The following is a 17,963-nucleotide window of genomic DNA, read 5'->3' on the forward strand; positions in this document are numbered from 1 at the left end:
AAATTCTTATATACTTGTTCAACCTTTTCGAAATACTTGCTCAATACTTTTAAAATACTTGCTCAACATTTTTATACACATGTTCAACAGTTTTTCAAATACTTGTTCAATATTTTTTTCAAATACTTGTGCAACATTTTTTCAAATACATTTGTAACATTTTTATATACTTGATTACTTTTTTCCAAATACTTGTTCAACATTTTTCAAATAATTGTTTAAAATTTTGTAAATTTTTGTAGTATATATATTGAGAATATTTTAAGGCGGCTACTACAAATCAGCCGGATGATTTTTCTAGAAAATCATCCAGCTAGCTAGCCGTCCGATCTGGCGCTGGTTGCCATTTGATTTCACCAGCAGCTCGAGTCTTCCCTTCTCTCATCCCGTTCAGTTCGACACCCCCGCCTGCGCCGCGTCTCTCTGTAGACAACAATGTCCTCTGCTGTGGTAAATAAAGAGGAAAGAAAAAGAAACATGAAAAAATAAAAATAATGACAGAAAAAGAAAAAAAAGTAAAAGATAAACAAAAAATGGGAAGAGGGAGCCTGTGCTATTTGGGTCGGGCCAAATACACATCGTGACCAGGGGGTGCATGTTTGGTCGACAACGTCGACCGTCGCATTAATAAGGACCTTGTGTGGGACTGAACAGTCCGATCCAGAGGGAGCCACATGGAGGCCGGAAAGCCCGCTCGGTTAGTCCAGCCCGAGTCACACCCATGGCTTGAGAATGCCACCCTTATTGTTGCGAGTCGCACTCTGCCCCTTCAATCTTCCACTGTCTTTCTATTTCTTATTAAACTTTGTGGATATTACTTGGATACATATATTACCCAATAAAGTTACCCTTCATCTCGTGTGTCTTGCGCGAGGCCGATCTGGGATTTCATGCCTCCCATCGACGCTGACACAAATCGGCTTCATATTCTGTGGTTTTAGAGCCATGGAGGTGTGATGCATCTCGACCCTTGTCGACAGGAGGGTTCTTGCTCTGTTTTCTTTTCTTTACGGTTGTGCCCTCCTTGGGAAGACGAGGCGGCGTCTCTTCGAAGTTGGAATAAGGTTCTACCTGCTTAGCCCCCGTTCTGGTGATGCATCAAGCATTATCTGATGGCGTTTGTAGGTGTGTCTCCGCATATCTCGCGGGATTCGGTGGGTGTTTCTCTTCAGTGCATTTACTTGGATCCGGTCTTCGTTTGTCTGTGTTCGTGTGTCTTTAGATTGCATCCTTCCACTAAACGATTCTCTTTATTGGTGGTGGCTGATGTTCTGGTGCGCTGGTCTTATTGGGCCTTAGCCCGATGACTACTTGTTTGTCTACTACAACAAGGTTTGACCAGCTCCGTTGAGTGAGAGCCGATAATGGTGGCGCGCCTTCTGCTCACTCCACTGCTTGTAGTCGTCGCTAGATGGTTTATGGATCTGGTTGTAATTTTTACTTGTAATGTTCTTGCACCGTCTTGAAAGATGATGACTAGATCGGTAGTTTTTTATGCAAATATTTGTTGATATTTTTGCAAAAAGAATGAATAATAGATATTGAGCCAATAAACGGAACACAAAAAGAAATTTGTCCATTGTTTTTTAACACAATCCATATATGTGGTTAATTAGCGCTCCTGGATTATTTTGCTTAACCAAGTTTGACGTTCACGGAAGTACATAACAATTAGATGTCCCGGACTATTTTTGTTTAACAAAAAAGTTGGTGCTACTAATTTATTTTCTTTACTGCGCAATGTTTCCCGGTCTTTCAATTTTTTATCTCCATATATGTCGCCGGATATTTTTCTACGCCGCGCGCCATCTCCCCACCTCCCCCATTATCCAACCTCCCGATTCCAATCTGCGCCGGCGAGACCACCCTGCGCCCGCCCATTCCTGCACCCCGAGCAGTGGCAGCCTCACCTTGAAGCGTTGCCCTCCCCCGCTAGCTCTGCACGCAGGCGGTTCCCGTTTTCCTCGATCGACAAGCTCGGTAGTTAGAGCCCCGTCGGTGTCTGTCGTCCTCTCCGTCACGAAGTCGTGCTCCTCCCGATGTCCTCCTCCCATCATGAAGCTGCATCCACGTCGGTCTCATCGTTCACCCGAAGCTCCGCCGCGTGTTCCGCCGGCACACCGCCCTGCAAGCAGTCGCTCCATCCAGAGCATCTTCAACATCCACCACATCAAAGGAGGTGATGCCTTGAATCCCACAGCCCTTACAGTTTTACCATTATATCAACCAAAGTGGCCTCCTCAATTTATATTCATCTCAAGTCTTGATCCTCTTCTCATTCGTCTCGTTACTTCCTTCAGGTAGGCAATGCACTCTAAGTGTTTGTTGAATTGCTTGCTTGCCTAGAAATCAATTCTGACAGAATTTTCTTGAAAGATGTGAGCAACTATTTGGTCCAATAAAAATTTTATATGGCAAAACTCAAAAGTAGTACAAGTGGTGTTAGATCCAAATAACCACACATTCCATTTACACTGGAGCATAAAACATGATAGTGTTTAGTTGTACAGGCTGCAACGTACTCTGCTATTTTGTAGTAATTTTATTCTGTCCTATTTCCTACCCCAGCTTAGTGCAGTCCTACTATTTCGGTAGTTTTGATTCTTGCATCTTTGCTGAAGGGAGCTTCAATCAGCAGCTCTCAGATTTTTCACTAAAAGATTGTTGTTTACAGGCTATATGTTGCTATGTGTGTGCAGTGACTTCTACACAGAAGGCAATCTATTTGTGTCAGATCCATTGATGTCAATATACAACTGACCTTTTAACTCATTTAACATGGGTTGATGTCTATTTTATCATTTCTGACGCATCCTTTTGTAGGGTGCTAAGACTAGGTCAACGGTGGTTGTTGCAAGGGACAAGATGTCAGATTTCACGGCAGGTAATGATAAAATCTACCACATGTTTGTACCTACATCTATAGATAATGGGTGGAGGGAGAAGAGGCCTCTGGGTATATTCAAGGGAAGAAAGTTGCTTCTCATGGGTGGGGTCTGTGGGGATAAAATCCAATCCGGGTTTTCTCGCATGTATATGTCTGCAGATACATGTGTATGCACCCAACTATTGGGTAGCAGTAATATGTTTTGCATTACATATGTAGAAGAAACTGAGGTGCTCAATCTAATGCTACGGTGGTATTTTTAGGTTGATTGGCGGTTGGTGATCTCTAATAATTACAGTATTATTAAGCAAACTGCAGAAAATGAAACAGAAACTATGAACCATGTCAGACGTGTATATTGCACAGGAGGCTGTATGTTGCTATGTGTGTGCAGTGACTTCTACACAGGAGGCTGTATATTGACATCAGACGTGTAAACTAATGTGGATAAGATGATATATAAGTAGACTTAGCTATCTGCAGAGAAGGCAATCTATTTGTGTCAGATCCATTTGATATTTATATGGTTTTCTTGTAGTGTCTGCTATGTTCCCATTGGATATAGCATGGTTTAGTTGTTTATTACATAATGTAGTTCAATGCATAACCTAGACATATGTTTCTATGCATGACCGTAACATACGATTTTAACATTTTTTGATGAAGATATTATGTCGAGGATTCCTCGGCGGCTTCGAAGCCTAAACATCCCAGTTCAGGCTGCTCAAAGTGTACGACCAAATGAAGAAAATTTACAAGGCCTCCAGAGATTGATGATCCATTACCAAACAAGCCTCCTAAATCTACTAGCCAAGTTAAAATAATTTGTAAGCTAAATTTTTTTAAGCACATATCTAGTGTGATGTATATGGTCCAGTTATATGCCATTGTGATACTCTTGCATGCAGGGCCAAATGGAGATGTGCGACAGATTATACAGGAATTTTGAGGTAAAATTTTCATAGCACTATTCAAGACTGTTAATTTGACTTTGCTGACTGCCAATTTTAATATTTGAAGGAGAAATTTGTCTACCCCAATGAGATGAATCAACTTACACAAGACCGGATCCTATTGACTATTAAAAGAATGGAGAGCGTATAGGCCTCATTTGAAGAATAAATATTTCAATCGCAACAAGAGGTCTTTGGCTGAAATTATAGCAGAATTAGTAAAGCTTATGTTCTAAATATTTCTTCTCAAATTAGTCTGTTATCTTTCTTTCCAAATATTTCTTCTCAAATTAGTCTTAAAGCTTATGTTCTAAATTTCACTCTGTTATCTTTCTTTTCTCAGGGTAGCTCAAGATTTTGAAAAGGAGGGCACTGCAGGAGCCAGGAGTATAGAAGAATTACTTTTTAATTGGACAAGTATTATGTATTATGTAAAGATTCTAGTTTCATAGGGAACTTAGTTCTAGTTTGTACGATTCTTAATTATTTGCATCTTTCATATGAATGTCTGGTTTCATTCAGTTCTAAACTCAAGGTGTTTGTTCTACTAATTAAAATTGTGTGAATGGGATTATTGTGAATACAATTGGTGATATGTGTGGATCCCTTTATATAATGATATTTGTTGCTTATGAATGTGACTGGTGATATGGGTGGATGCCATTATATATATATAATAATATTGGTTGATCATTCTACACAGGCATGTAGTATGATAAAGTAACTGGATTTGAAATGATGAAATACAAGTTAGAAATAAATCAATAATGTTTAAAGTTAAATATTATGTAGCTACAAAGGATCTTGTGTATATTTAGAGACAAATATAAGGTCTCTACATAGGGTGTATAAGAATGGGGTCAGGTCCCATGACAAATGAAATGACTTTGTGAGTAGAGACGTGATAAGCGCATCTAATAGAACGACTCTACATATGTAGAGACGCTTTTGAACGTCCCTATATAGCATCTCATGTCATGTAGACACGATTAGCCAGCGTGTCTACATTTTTTGAGACGGTCCGTGAGGAGACGCTCCAAAGACGCTTTACTAAGTCGACTCTACGGTTGCCTAGAGATGAAATAGCACGTCTCTAGCTATGGAATATGGCGTCTCTACATGCAGTTTTTCTTGTAGTGGGAAAACCGACATTTTTTTGTGGTTTGGGTAAAAAGACCAAAAAAATAGTCTTGTGAAAAGCCTGTTTTAACACCAAATTTTCTCTTTTTGACATGCAACACAAAAATTATTCGTTTTTCATGAAACGACTTTGTGAGTATATAGGATGTTGAAATGTACGCCCAAAACATTTTGCCGAAATTTTATGACATTTCAAAATACTTTTAAAATACATTTTAAAAAACAGGAGCATATGCTCCTAGGTGCCAAAACGCCGCTCTCCTCAAGTTACTCAAATTTTGATAGTGTATAGTTATATAGTAGCACATCTAAGACGCCCAAACACCAAAGCTGGCCTAGGAGAGAGGAGAGCGCAGTCGCTTCGCTCTCGTCATCGGAGAATCCTACCACCCCGTAGAAACCCTAGCCGTCAGCCTTACGGTCGCCAACACGATCGTCTCCCAGCCACTCGGGTTTTGCGTGTGGACCCTCACGGTGTCGTTTTTATGCATGCATATGTGAGTCTTAGAGCATCTCTAGCCGATCCCCTAAAATGCTATTGAGGAGTAAAAAAAATTACTCCTTTAACCAGCACCTAGCCGAACTCCCACCTGTATAGTTGAGTAAAAAGAATTACTCCACCGCCTAGCGGGCGCATAAAAATGTTGGGGAACGTAGCAGAAATTCAAAATTTTCTACGCATCACCAAGATCAATCTATGGAGAAGTCTACCAACGAGGGAAGGAGAGTGCATCTACATACCCTTGTAGATCGCTACGCGGAAGCGTTCAAGTGAACGGGGTTGATGGAGTCGTACTCGTCATGATCCAAATCACCGATGATCCTAGTGCCGAAGGGATGGCACCTCCGTGTTCAACACACGTACAGTCCGGTAACGTCTCCTATGCCTTGATCCAGCAAGGGGAGAAGGAGAGGTTGGGGAAGACTCCATCCAGCAGCAACACGACGGCGTGGTGGTGGTGGAGGAGCGTGGTACTCCAGCAGGGCTTCGCCAAGCACCGCAAGAGACGAGGAGGGAGAGGGGTAGGGCTGCGCCAAGAAGGAGATTGAATCGTGTCTCTGGAAGCCCAAAACCTCAAGTATATATAGGGGGAGGGGAGGGGCTGCGCCCCCACCTAGGTTTCCACCCCTAGGGGTGGCGGCCAGCCCTAGATCCCATCTAGGGGGGCGGCCAAGGGGGGAGAGAGGGGGGCGCACCACTAGGTGGGCCTTAGGCCCATCTGAGCCTAGGGTTTGCCCCCTTCCACTCTCCCTTGCGCCTTGGGCCTTGGTGGGGGGGGGGGGGGCGCACCAGCCCACCTGGGGCTGGTCCCCTCCCACACTTGGCCCATGCAGCCCTCCGGGGATGGTGGCCCCACTTGGTGAACCACCGGGACCCTCCCGGTGGTCCCGGTACATTACCGATAAAACCCGAAACTTTTCCGGCGACCAAAACAGGACTTCCCATATATAAATCTTTACCTCCGGACCATTCCGGAACTCCTCGTGACGTCCGGGATCTCATCCGGGACTCCGAACAACATTCGGTAACCATGTATATCTATTCCCTATAACCCTAGCATCATCGAACCTTAAGTGTGTAGACCCTACGGGTTCGGGGACCATGCAGACATGACCGAGATAACTCTCCGGTCAATAACCAACAGCGGGATCTGGATACCCATGTTGGATCCCACATGTTTCACGATGATCTCATCGGATGAACCACGATGTCAAGGACTTAATCAATCCCGTATACAATTCCCTTTGTCTAGCGGTACGATACTTGCCCGAGATTCGATCGTTGGTATCCCGATGCCTTGTTCAATCTCGTTACTAGCAAGTCTGTTTACTCATTCCGTAACACATCATCCCGTGATCAACTCCTTGGTCACATTGTGCACATTATGATGATGTCCTACCGAGTGGGCCCAGAGATACCTCTCCGTTTACACGGAGTGACAAATCCCAGTCTCGATTCGTGACAACCCAACAGACACTTTCGGAGATACCTGTAGTGTACCTTTATACCCACCCAGTTACGTTGTGACGTTTGGCACACCCAAAGTATTCCTACGGTATCCGGGAGTTGCACAATCTCATGGTCTAAGGAAATGATACTTGACATTAGAAAAGCTTTAGCATACGAACTACACGATCTTTGTGCTAGGCTTAGGATTGGGTCTTGTCCATCACATCATTCTCCTAATGATGTGATCCCATTATCAACGACATCCAATGTCCATGGTCAGGAAACCGTAACCATCTATTGATCAACGAGCTAGTCAACTAGAGGCTCACTAGGGACATGGTGTTGTCTATGTATCCACACATGTATCTGAGTTTCCTATCAATACAATTCCAGCATGGATAATAAATGATTATCATGAACAAAGAAATATAATAATAATCAATTTATTATTTCCTCTAGGGCATATTTCCAACAGTCTCCCACTTGCACTAGAGTCAATAATCTAGTTCACATTGCCATGTGATCACAGGTCACATCGCCATGTGACTAACATCCAAAGAGTTTACTAGAATCAATAATCTAGTTCACATCGATATGTGATTAACACTCAATGAGTTCTGGGTTATGCTTGTGAGAGAGGTTTGTAGTCAACGGGTCTGCAACATTCAGATCCCTATGTATTTCGCAAAACTTTATGTCATATCGTAGATGCTGCTACCACGTTCCACTTGGAGCTATTCCAAATGGTTGCTCCACTATACGTATCCGGTTTGCTATTCAGAGTCATTCGGATAGGTGTTAAGGCTTGCATCGATGTAACCCTTTACGCCGAACTCTTTATCACCTCCATAATCGAGAAACATGTCCTTATTTTCTCCAAGGACAATTTTGACCGCTGTCTGGTGATCCACTCCTTGATCACCTTTGTACCCTCTTGCCAGACATGTGGCAAGGCACACATCAGGTGTGGTACATAGCATAGAATACTATGGAGCCTATGTCTAAGCATAGGGGACGACCTTCATCCTTTCTCTCTATTCTGCCGTGGTCGAGCTTTAAGTCTTAACTTCATACCTTACAACTTAGGCAAGAACTCCTTCTTTGACTGATCCATCTTGAACACCTTCAAGATCATGTCAAGGTATGTGCTCATTTGAAAGTACCATTAAGCGTTTTGATCTATCCTTATAGATCTTGATGCTCAATGTTCAAGTGGCTTAATCCAGGTTTTCCATTGAAAAACACTTTTCAAATAACCCTATATGTTTTCCAGAAATTCTACATCATTTCCGATCAACAATATGTCAACAACATATACTCATCAGAAATTTTATAGTGCTCCCACTCACTTCTTTGGAAATACAAGTTTCTCATAAACTATGTATAAAACCCAAAAACTTTGATCATCTCATCAAAGCATACATTCCAACTCCGAGAAGCTTACTCCAGTCCTTAGAAGGATTTCTGGAGCTTTGCAACTTATTAGCATCTTTCAGGATTGACAAAACCTTCCGGTTGTACAACCTTTCCTCAAGAAAATCGTCGAGGAAACAATGTTTTGACATCCTATCTGCAAGATTTCATAAATAATGCAGTAATCGCTAATATAATTCCAACAGACTCTTAGCATCGCTACGAGTGAGAAAGTCTCATCGTAGTCAACTCCTTGAACTTGTCGGAAAACATCTTAACGACAAGTCGAGCTTTCTTAATGGTGATACTTACCATCATTGTCCGTCTTCCTTTTAAAATCCATATGTACCTAACAGCCTTACGACCATCAAGTAGTTCTTCCAAAGTCTACACTTTGTTTTCATATATGGATCCTCTCTCTGATTATATGGCCTCAAGCCATTTTGGAATCCAGGCCCACCATCGCTTCTCCATAGCTCGTAGGTTCATTGTTGTCTAGCAACATGACTTCCAAGAAAGGATTACGTACCACTCTGAAGTAGTACGCATCCTTGTCATCCCACGAGGTTTGGTAGTGACTTGATCTGAAGTTTCATGATCACTATCATAAGCTTCCACTTCAATTGGTGTAGGTGCCACAGGAACAACTCCCTGTGCCCTGCCACACACTAGTTGAAGAGACGGTTCAATAACCTCATCAAGTCTCCACCATCCTCCCACTCAATTCTTTCGAGAGAAACTTTTTCCTTGAGAAAGGACCCGATTCTAGAAACAATCCCTTATTGCTTTCGGATCTGAGACAGGAGGTATACCCAACTGTTTTGGGTGTCCTATGAAGATGCATTTATCCGCTTTGGGTTCGAGCTTTATCAGCTTGAAACTTTTTCACATAAGCGTCGCAGCCCCAAACTTTTAAGAAATGACAGCTTAGGTTTCTCTAAACCATAGTTCATACGGTGTCATCTCATCGGAATTACGTGGTGCCCTATTTAAAGTGAATGTGGTTGTCTCTAATGCCTAACCCATAAACTATCGTGGTAATTCGATAAGAGACATCATGGTATGCATCATATCCAATAGGGTGCAGTTTATGATGTTCGGACACACCATCACACTATGGTGTTTCAGGCTGTATTAGTTGTGAAACAATTTCCACAATGTCTTAATTCTGTGCCAAACTCGTAATTCAGATATTCATCTCTATGATCATATCATAGATCTTTTATCCTCTTGTCACGACGATCTTTCAACATCACCCTGAAATTACTTGAACCTTTCAATAATTCAGACTCGTGATTCATCAAGTAAATATACTCAACATCTACTCAAATCATCTGTGAAGTAAGAACATAATGATATCCACTACCCGCCTCAGCACTCATTGGACTGCACACATCAAAATGTATTACTTCCAACAAGTTGCTTTCTAGTTCCATTTTACTGAAAACGAGGCTTTCAGTCATCTTGCCCATGTGGTATGATTTGCATGTCTCAAGTGATTCAAAATCAAGTGAGTCCAAACGGTCCATTTGCATGGAGTTTCTTCATGCATATACACCAATAGACATGGTTCGCATGTCTCAAACTTTTCAAAACGAGTGAGCCCAAAGATCCATCAACATGGAGCTTCTTCATGCGTTTTATACCGATATGACTTACGTGGCAGTGCCACCAGTAGGTGGTACTATCATTACTATCTTATATCTTTTGGCATGAACATGTGTATCGCTATGATCGAGATTCAATGAACCATTCATTTTAGGTGCAAGACCATTGAAGGTATTATTCAAATAAACAGAGTAACCATTATTCTCCTTAAATGAATAACCGTATTGCGATAGACATAATCCAATCATGTCTATGCTCAACGCAAACACCAATCTCGATGGTAGAGGGAGCGTGCGATGCTTGATCACATCAAGCTTGGAAAAACTTCCAACACATATTGCCAGCTCACCTTTAGCTAGGCTCCGTTTACTCCGCAGCCTTTTATTTCGAGTTTACTAACATTTAGCAACCAGACCGGTTTCTAATACCATGGTGCTACTAGGAGTACTAGTAAAGTACACATTAACACAATGTATATCCAATATACTTCTATCGACCTTGCCAGCCTTCTCATCTACCAAGTATCTAGGGTAATTCTGCTCCAGTGGCTGTTCCCCTTATTACAAAAGCACTTAGTCTCGGGTTTGGGTTCAACCTTGGGTTTCTTCACTAGAGCAGCAGCTGATTTGCCGTTTCATGAAGTATCCCTTCTTGACCTTGCCCTTCTTGAAACTAGTGGTTTCACCAACCATCAACAATTGATGCTCCTTCTTGATTTCTACTTTTGTGGTGTCAAACATCGCGAATATCTCAAGGATCATCATATATGTCCCTGATATATTATAGTTCATCACGAAGCTCTAGCAGCTTGGTGGTAATGAGTTCGGAGAAATATCACTATCTCATCTGGAAGATCAACTCCCACTCGATTCAAATGATTGTTGTACTCAGACAATCTTGAGCACAAGCTCAACAATTGAGCTTTTCTCCCTTAGTTTGCAGGCTAAGAAAATCGTCGGAGGTATTATACCTCTTGACGTGGGCACGAGCCCGAAATTCCAATTTCAGCCCTCGAAACATCTCATATGTTTCGCGACGTTTCAAAACGTCTTCGGTGCCTCAACTCTAAACCGTTTAACTGAACTTTCACGTAGTTATCAAAATGTGTATGTCAGATGTTCGCAACATCCACAGACGACGTTCGAGGTTCAGCACACTGAGCGGTGCATTAAGGACATAAGCCTTCTATGAAGCAATGATGATAATCCTCAGTTTACGGACCTAGTCCGCATAATTGCTACTATCATCTTTCAACTAAATTTTCTCTAGGAACATATCTAAACAGTAGAACTGAAGCGCGAGCTACGACATAATTTGCGAAGACCTTTTGACTATGTTCAGGATAATTAAGTTCATCTTATGAACTCCCACTCAGATAGACATCCCTCTAGTCATCTAAGTGATTACATGATCCGAGTCAACTAGGCCGTGTCCGATCATCACGTGAGACGGACTAGTCATCATCGGTGAACATCTTCATGTTGATCGTATCTACCATACGACTCATGCTCGACCTTTCGGTCTCTTGTGTTCCGAGGCCATGTCTGTACATGCTAGGCTCGTCAAGTCAACCTAAGTGTTTCGCGTGTGTAAATCTGGCTTACACCCGTTGTATGTGAACGTAAGAATCTATCACACCCGATCATCACGTGGTGCTTCGAAACGACGAACTTTCGCAATGGTGCACAGTTAGGGGGAACACTTTCTTGAAATTTTAATGAGGGATCATCTTATTTACTACCGTCGTTCTAAGCAAATAAGATGCATAAACATGATAAACATCACATGCAATCAAATAGTGACATGATATGGCCAATATCATATTGCTCCTTTTGATCTCCATCTTCGGGGCTCCATGATCATCATTGTCGTCGGCATGACACCATGATCTCCATCATCATGATCCCCATCATTGTGTCTCCATGAAGTTGTCTCGCCAACTTATTACTTCTACTACTATGGCTACCGGTTAGCAATAAAGTAAAGTAATTACATGGGGTTGTACAATGACACGCAGGTCATACAATAAATAAAGACAACTCCTATGGCTCCTGCCGGTTGTCATACTCATCGGCATGCAAGTCGTGATTCCTATTACAAGAACATGATCAATCTCATACATCACATATCATTCATCAAATTCTTCTTGGCCATATCACATCACATAGCATACCCTGCAAAAACAAGTTAGACGTCCCCTAATTGTTGTTTGCATGTTTTACGTGGCTGCTATGGGTTTCTAGCAAGAACGTTTCTTACCTACGCAAAAACCACAACGTGATATGCCAATTGCTATTTACCCTTCATAAGGACCCTTTTCATCAAATCCGATCCGACTAAAGTGGGAGAGACAGACACCCGCCAGCCACCTTATGCAACTAGTGCATGTCAGTCGGTGGAACCGGTCTCACGTAAGCGTACGTGTAAGGTTGGTCCGGGCCGCTTCATCCCACAATGCCGCCGAATCAAGATTGGACTAGTAACAGTAAGCATATTGAACAAAATCAACGGCCACAACTACTTTGTGTTCTACTCATGCATAGAAACTACGCATAGACCTAGCTCATGATGCCACTGTTGGGGAACGTAGCAGAAATTCAAAATTTTCTACGCATCACCAAGATCAATCTATGGAGAAGTCTACCAACGAGGGATGGAGAGTGCATCTACATACCCTTGTAGATCGCTACGCGGAAGCGTTCAAGTGAACGGGGTTGATGGAGTCGTACTCGTCGTGATCCAAATCACCGATGATCCTAGTGCCGAACGGACGGCACCTCCGTGTTCAACACATGTACAATCCGGTGACGTCTCCTATGCCTTGATCCAACAAGGGAAGAAGGAGAGGTTGGGGAAGACTGTTGGGGAACGTAGCAGAAATTCAAAATTTTCCTACGTGTCACCAAGATCTATCTATGGAGTCATCTAGCAACGAGGGGAAGGAGAGTGCATCTACATACCCTTGTAGATCGCTAAGCGGAAGCGTTCAAGAAAACGGGGTTGATGGAGTCGTACTCGTCGTGATCCAAATCACCGATGATCCTAGTGCCGAACGGACGGCACCTCCGCGTTCAACACACGTACAGCCCGACGATGTCTCCCACGCCTTGATCCAGCAAGGAGAGAGGGAGAGGTTGAGGAAGACTCCATCCAGCAGCAGCACAACGACGTGGTGGTGGTGGAGGAGTGTGGCAATCCTGCAGGGCTTCTCCAAGCACCACGGGATATGAGGAGAAAGAGAGGGAGGGCTGCACCAATGAGAGAGATCTAATCGCGTGTAATGGGCAGCCCCTAGGCCTCACTATATATAGGAGAGAGGGAGGAGGGTGCGCCCCCTCTAGGGTTCCCACCCCTAGGGGGGGCGGCAGCCCTAGATGGGAAAGGGGAGGCGGCCAAGAGGGGAGGGGGAGAGGGAGGCGCACCAAGATGGGCCCTAAGGCCCATACCCCCTTAGGGTTTGTCCCCTTTCCATCTCTTAGGCGCCTTGGGCCCTTGTGGGGGGGGGGCGCACCAGCCCACCTGGGGCTGGTCCCCTCCCACACTTAGCCCACGCAAGCCTCCGGGGTTGGTGGCCCCACTTGGTGGACCCCCGGGACCCTCCCGGTGGTCCCGGTACATTACCGATAAACCCCGAAACCTTTCCGGTGACCAAAACAAGACTTCCCATATATAAATCTTTACCTCCGGACCATTCCGGAACTCCTCGTGACGTCCGGGATCTCATCTGGGACTCCGAACAACATTCGGTAACCACATACAAACTTCCTTTATAACCCTAGCGTCATCGAACCTTAAGTGTGTAGACCCTATGGGTTCGGGAGACATGCAGACATGACCGAGACGTTCTACGGTCAATAACCAACAGCGGGATCTGGATACCCATGTTGGCTCCCACATGTTCCACGATGATCTCATCGGATGAACCACGATGTCAAGGACTTAATCAATCCCGTATACAATTCCCTTTGTCTATCGGTACGATACTTGCCCGAGATTCGACCGTCGGTATCCCGATACCTTGTTCAATCTCGTTACCGGCAAGTCTCTTTACTCGTTCCGTAACACATCATCCCGTGATCAACTCCTTGATCACATTGTGCACATTATGATGATGTCCTACCGAGTGGGCCCAGAGATACCTCTCCGTCACACGGAGTGACAAATCTCATTCTCGATTCGTGCCAACCCAACAGACACTTTCGGAGATACCCGTAGTGCACCTTTATAGTCACCCAGTTACGTTGTGACGTTTGGCACACCCAAAGCACCCCTACGGTATCCGGGAGTTGCACAATCTCATGGTCTAAGGAAATGATACTTGACATTAGAAAAGCTTTAGCATACGAACTACACGATCTTTGTGCTAGGCTTAGGATTGGGTCTTGTCCATCACATCATTCTCCTAATGATGTGATCCCGTTATCAACGACATCCAATGTCCATGGTCAGGAAACCGTAACCATCTATTGATCAACGAGCTAGTCAACTAGAGGCTTACTAGGGACATGGTGTTGTCTATGTATCCACACATGTATCTGAGTTTCCTATCAATACAATTCTAGCATGGATAATAAACGATTATCATGAACAAGGAAATATAATAATAACTAATTTATTATTGCCTCTAGGGCATATTTCCAACAGTCTCCCACTTGCACTAGAGTCAATAATCTAGTTCACATCGCCATGTGATTAACACTCACAGGTCACATCGCCATGTGACCAACATCCAAAGAGTTTACTAGAGTCAATAATCCAGTTCACATCACTATGTGATTAACACTCAATGAGTTCTGGGTTTGATCATGTTGCTTGTGAGAGAGGTTTTAGTCAACGGGTCTGAACCTTTCAGATCCGTGTGTGCTTTACAAATCTCTATGTCATCTCCTAGATGTAGCTACCACGTTCTATTTGGAGCTATTCCAAATAACTGTTCTACTTGGAGCTATTCTAAATTGTTGCTCCATTATACGTATCCGGCATCTCTACTCAGAGCTATCCGGATAGGTGTTAAGCTTGCATCGACGTAACTCTTTACGTCGAACTCTTTATCACCTCCATAATCGAGAAAATTCCTTAGTCCACTAGTTACTAAGGATAACTTTGACCGCTGTCCTGTGATCCATTCTTGGATCACTCTTGTACCCCTTGACTGACTCATGGCAAGGCACACTTCAGGTGCGGTACATAGCATAGCATACTGTAGAGCCTATGTCTTAAGCATAGGGGACGACCTTCGTCCTTTCTCTCTATTCTGCCGTGGTCGGGCTTTAAGTCTTAACTTCATACCTTACAACTCAGGCAAGAACTCCTTCTTTGACTGGTCCATCTTGAACACCTTCAAGATCATGTCAAGGTATGTGCTCATTTGAAAGTACCATTAAGCGTTTTGATCTATCCTTATAGATCTTGATGCTCAATGTTCAAGTAGCTTAATTCAAGCTTTCCATTGAAAAAACACCTTTCCAAATAACCCTATATGCTTTCCAGAAATTCTACATCATTTCTGATCTACAATATGTCAACAACATATACTCATCAGAAATTCTATAGTGCTCCCACTCACTTCTTTGGAAATACAAGTTTCTCATAAACTTTGTATACACCCAAAATCTTTGATCATCTCATCAAAGCATACATTCCAACTCTGAGATGCTTACTCCAGTCCTTAGAAGGATTGCTGGAGCTTTGCATACTTATCAGCATCTTTTAGGATTGACAAAACCTTCCGGTTGTATCACATACAACCTTTCCTCAATAAAATCATCGAGGAAACAATGTTTTGACATCCTATCTGCAAGATTTCATAAATAATGCAGTAATCGCTAATATAATTCCAACAGACTCTTAGCATCACTACGTGTGAGAAAGTCTCATCGTAGTCAACTCCTTGAACTTGTCGGGAAACATCTTAACGACAAGTCGAGCTTTCTCAATGGTTATACTTACCATCATTGTCCGTCTTCCTTTTAAAATCCATATGTACCTAACAGCCTTACGACCATCAAGCAGCTCTTCCAAAGTCTACACTTTGTTTTCATACATGGATCCTATCTCGGATTTTATGGCCTCGAGCCATTTATTGGAATCCAGGCCCACCATCGCTTCTCCATGGCTCGTAGGTTTATTGTTGTCTAGCAACATAACTTCCAAGACAGGATTACGTACCACTCTGAGGTAGTACGCATCCTTGTCATCCCACGAGGATTGGTAGTGACTTGATCTGAAGTTTCGTGATCACTATCATAAGCTTCCACTTCAATTGGTGTAGGTGCCACAGGAACAACTTCCTGTGCCCTGCTACACACTAGTTGAAGAGACGGTTCAATAACCTCATCAAGTCTCCACCATCCTCCCACTCAATTCTTTCGAGAGAAACTTTTCCTCGAGAAAGGACCCGATTCTAGAAACAATCCCTTATTGCTTTCGGATCTGAGACAGGAGGTACACCCAACTGTTTTTGGGTGTCCTATGAAGATGCATTTATCCGCTTTGGGTTCGAGCTTATCAGCCTGAAACTTTTTCACATAAGCGTCGCAGCCCCAAACTTCTAAGAAATGACAGCTTAGGTTTCTCTAAACCATAGTTCATATGGTGTCATCTCATCGGAATTACGTGGTGCCCTATTTAAAGTGAATGTGGTTGTCTCTAATGCCTAACCCATAAACTATCATGGTAATTCGATAAGAGACATCATGGTATGCATCATATCCAATAGGGTGCAGTTATGATGTTCGGACACACCATCACACTATGGTGTTCCAGGCTGTATTTGTTGTGAAACAATTTCCACAATGTCTTAATTCTGTGCCAAACTCGTAATTCAGATATTCATCTCTATGATCATATCATAGATATTTTATCCTCTTGTCACGACGATCTTTCAACTTCACCCTGAAATTACTTGAACCTTTCAATAATTCAGACTCGTGATTCATCAAGTAAATATACTCAACATCTACTCAAATCATTTGTGAAGTAAGAACATAACGATATCCACTACATGCCTCAGCACTCATTGGACTGCACACATCAAAATGTATTACTTCCAACAAGTTGCTTTCTAGTTCCATTTTACTGAAAACGAGGCTTTCAGTCATCTTGCCCATGTGGTATGATTTGCATGTCTCAAGTGATTCAAAATCAAGTGAGTCCAAACGGTCCATTTGCATGGAGTTTCTTCATGCATATACACCAATAGACATGGTTTGCATGTCTCAAACTTTTCAAAAATGAGTGAGCCCAAAGATCCATCAACATGGAGCTTCTTCATGTATTTTATACCGATATGACTTACGTGGCAGTGCCACAAGTAGGTGGTACTATCATTACTATCTTTTGGCATGAACATGTGTATCACTATGATCGAGATTCAATGAACCATTCATTTCAGGTGTAAGACCATTGAAGGTATTATTCAAATAAACAGAGTAACTATTATTCTCTTTAAATGAATAACCGTATTGCGATAGACATAATCCAATCATGTCTATGCTCAACGCAAACACCAAATAACAATTATTTAGGTTTAACACCAATCTTGATGGTAGAGGGAGCGTGCGATGCTTTGATCATATCAACATTGGAAACACTTCCAACACATATCGTCAGCTCACCTTTAGCTAGTCTCCGTTTATCCCGTAGCTTTTATTTCGAGTTACTAACACTTAGCAACCGAACCGGTATCTAATACCCTGGTGCTACTAGGAGTACTAGTAAAGTACACATTAACACAATGTATATCCAATATACTTCTATCGACCTTGCCAGCCTTCTCATCTACCAAGTATCTATGGTAATTTTGCTCCAGTGGCTGTCCCCCTTATTACAGAAGCACTTAGTCTCGGGTTTGGGTTCAACCTTGGGTTTCTTCACTAGAGCAGCAGCTGATTTGCCGTTTCATGAAGTATCCCTTCTTGCCCTTACCCTTCTTGAAACTAGTGGTTTCTCCAACCATCAACAATTGATGCTCCTTCTTGATTTCTACTTTTGTGGTGTCAAACATCATGAA

This window comes from Triticum urartu, chromosome 7A (genome assembly GCF_056163025.1).
Source record: "Triticum urartu cultivar PI428250 chromosome 7A, HENAU_Tu73, whole genome shotgun sequence".
In the NCBI taxonomy this organism is placed as follows: domain Eukaryota; kingdom Viridiplantae; phylum Streptophyta; class Magnoliopsida; order Poales; family Poaceae; genus Triticum; species Triticum urartu.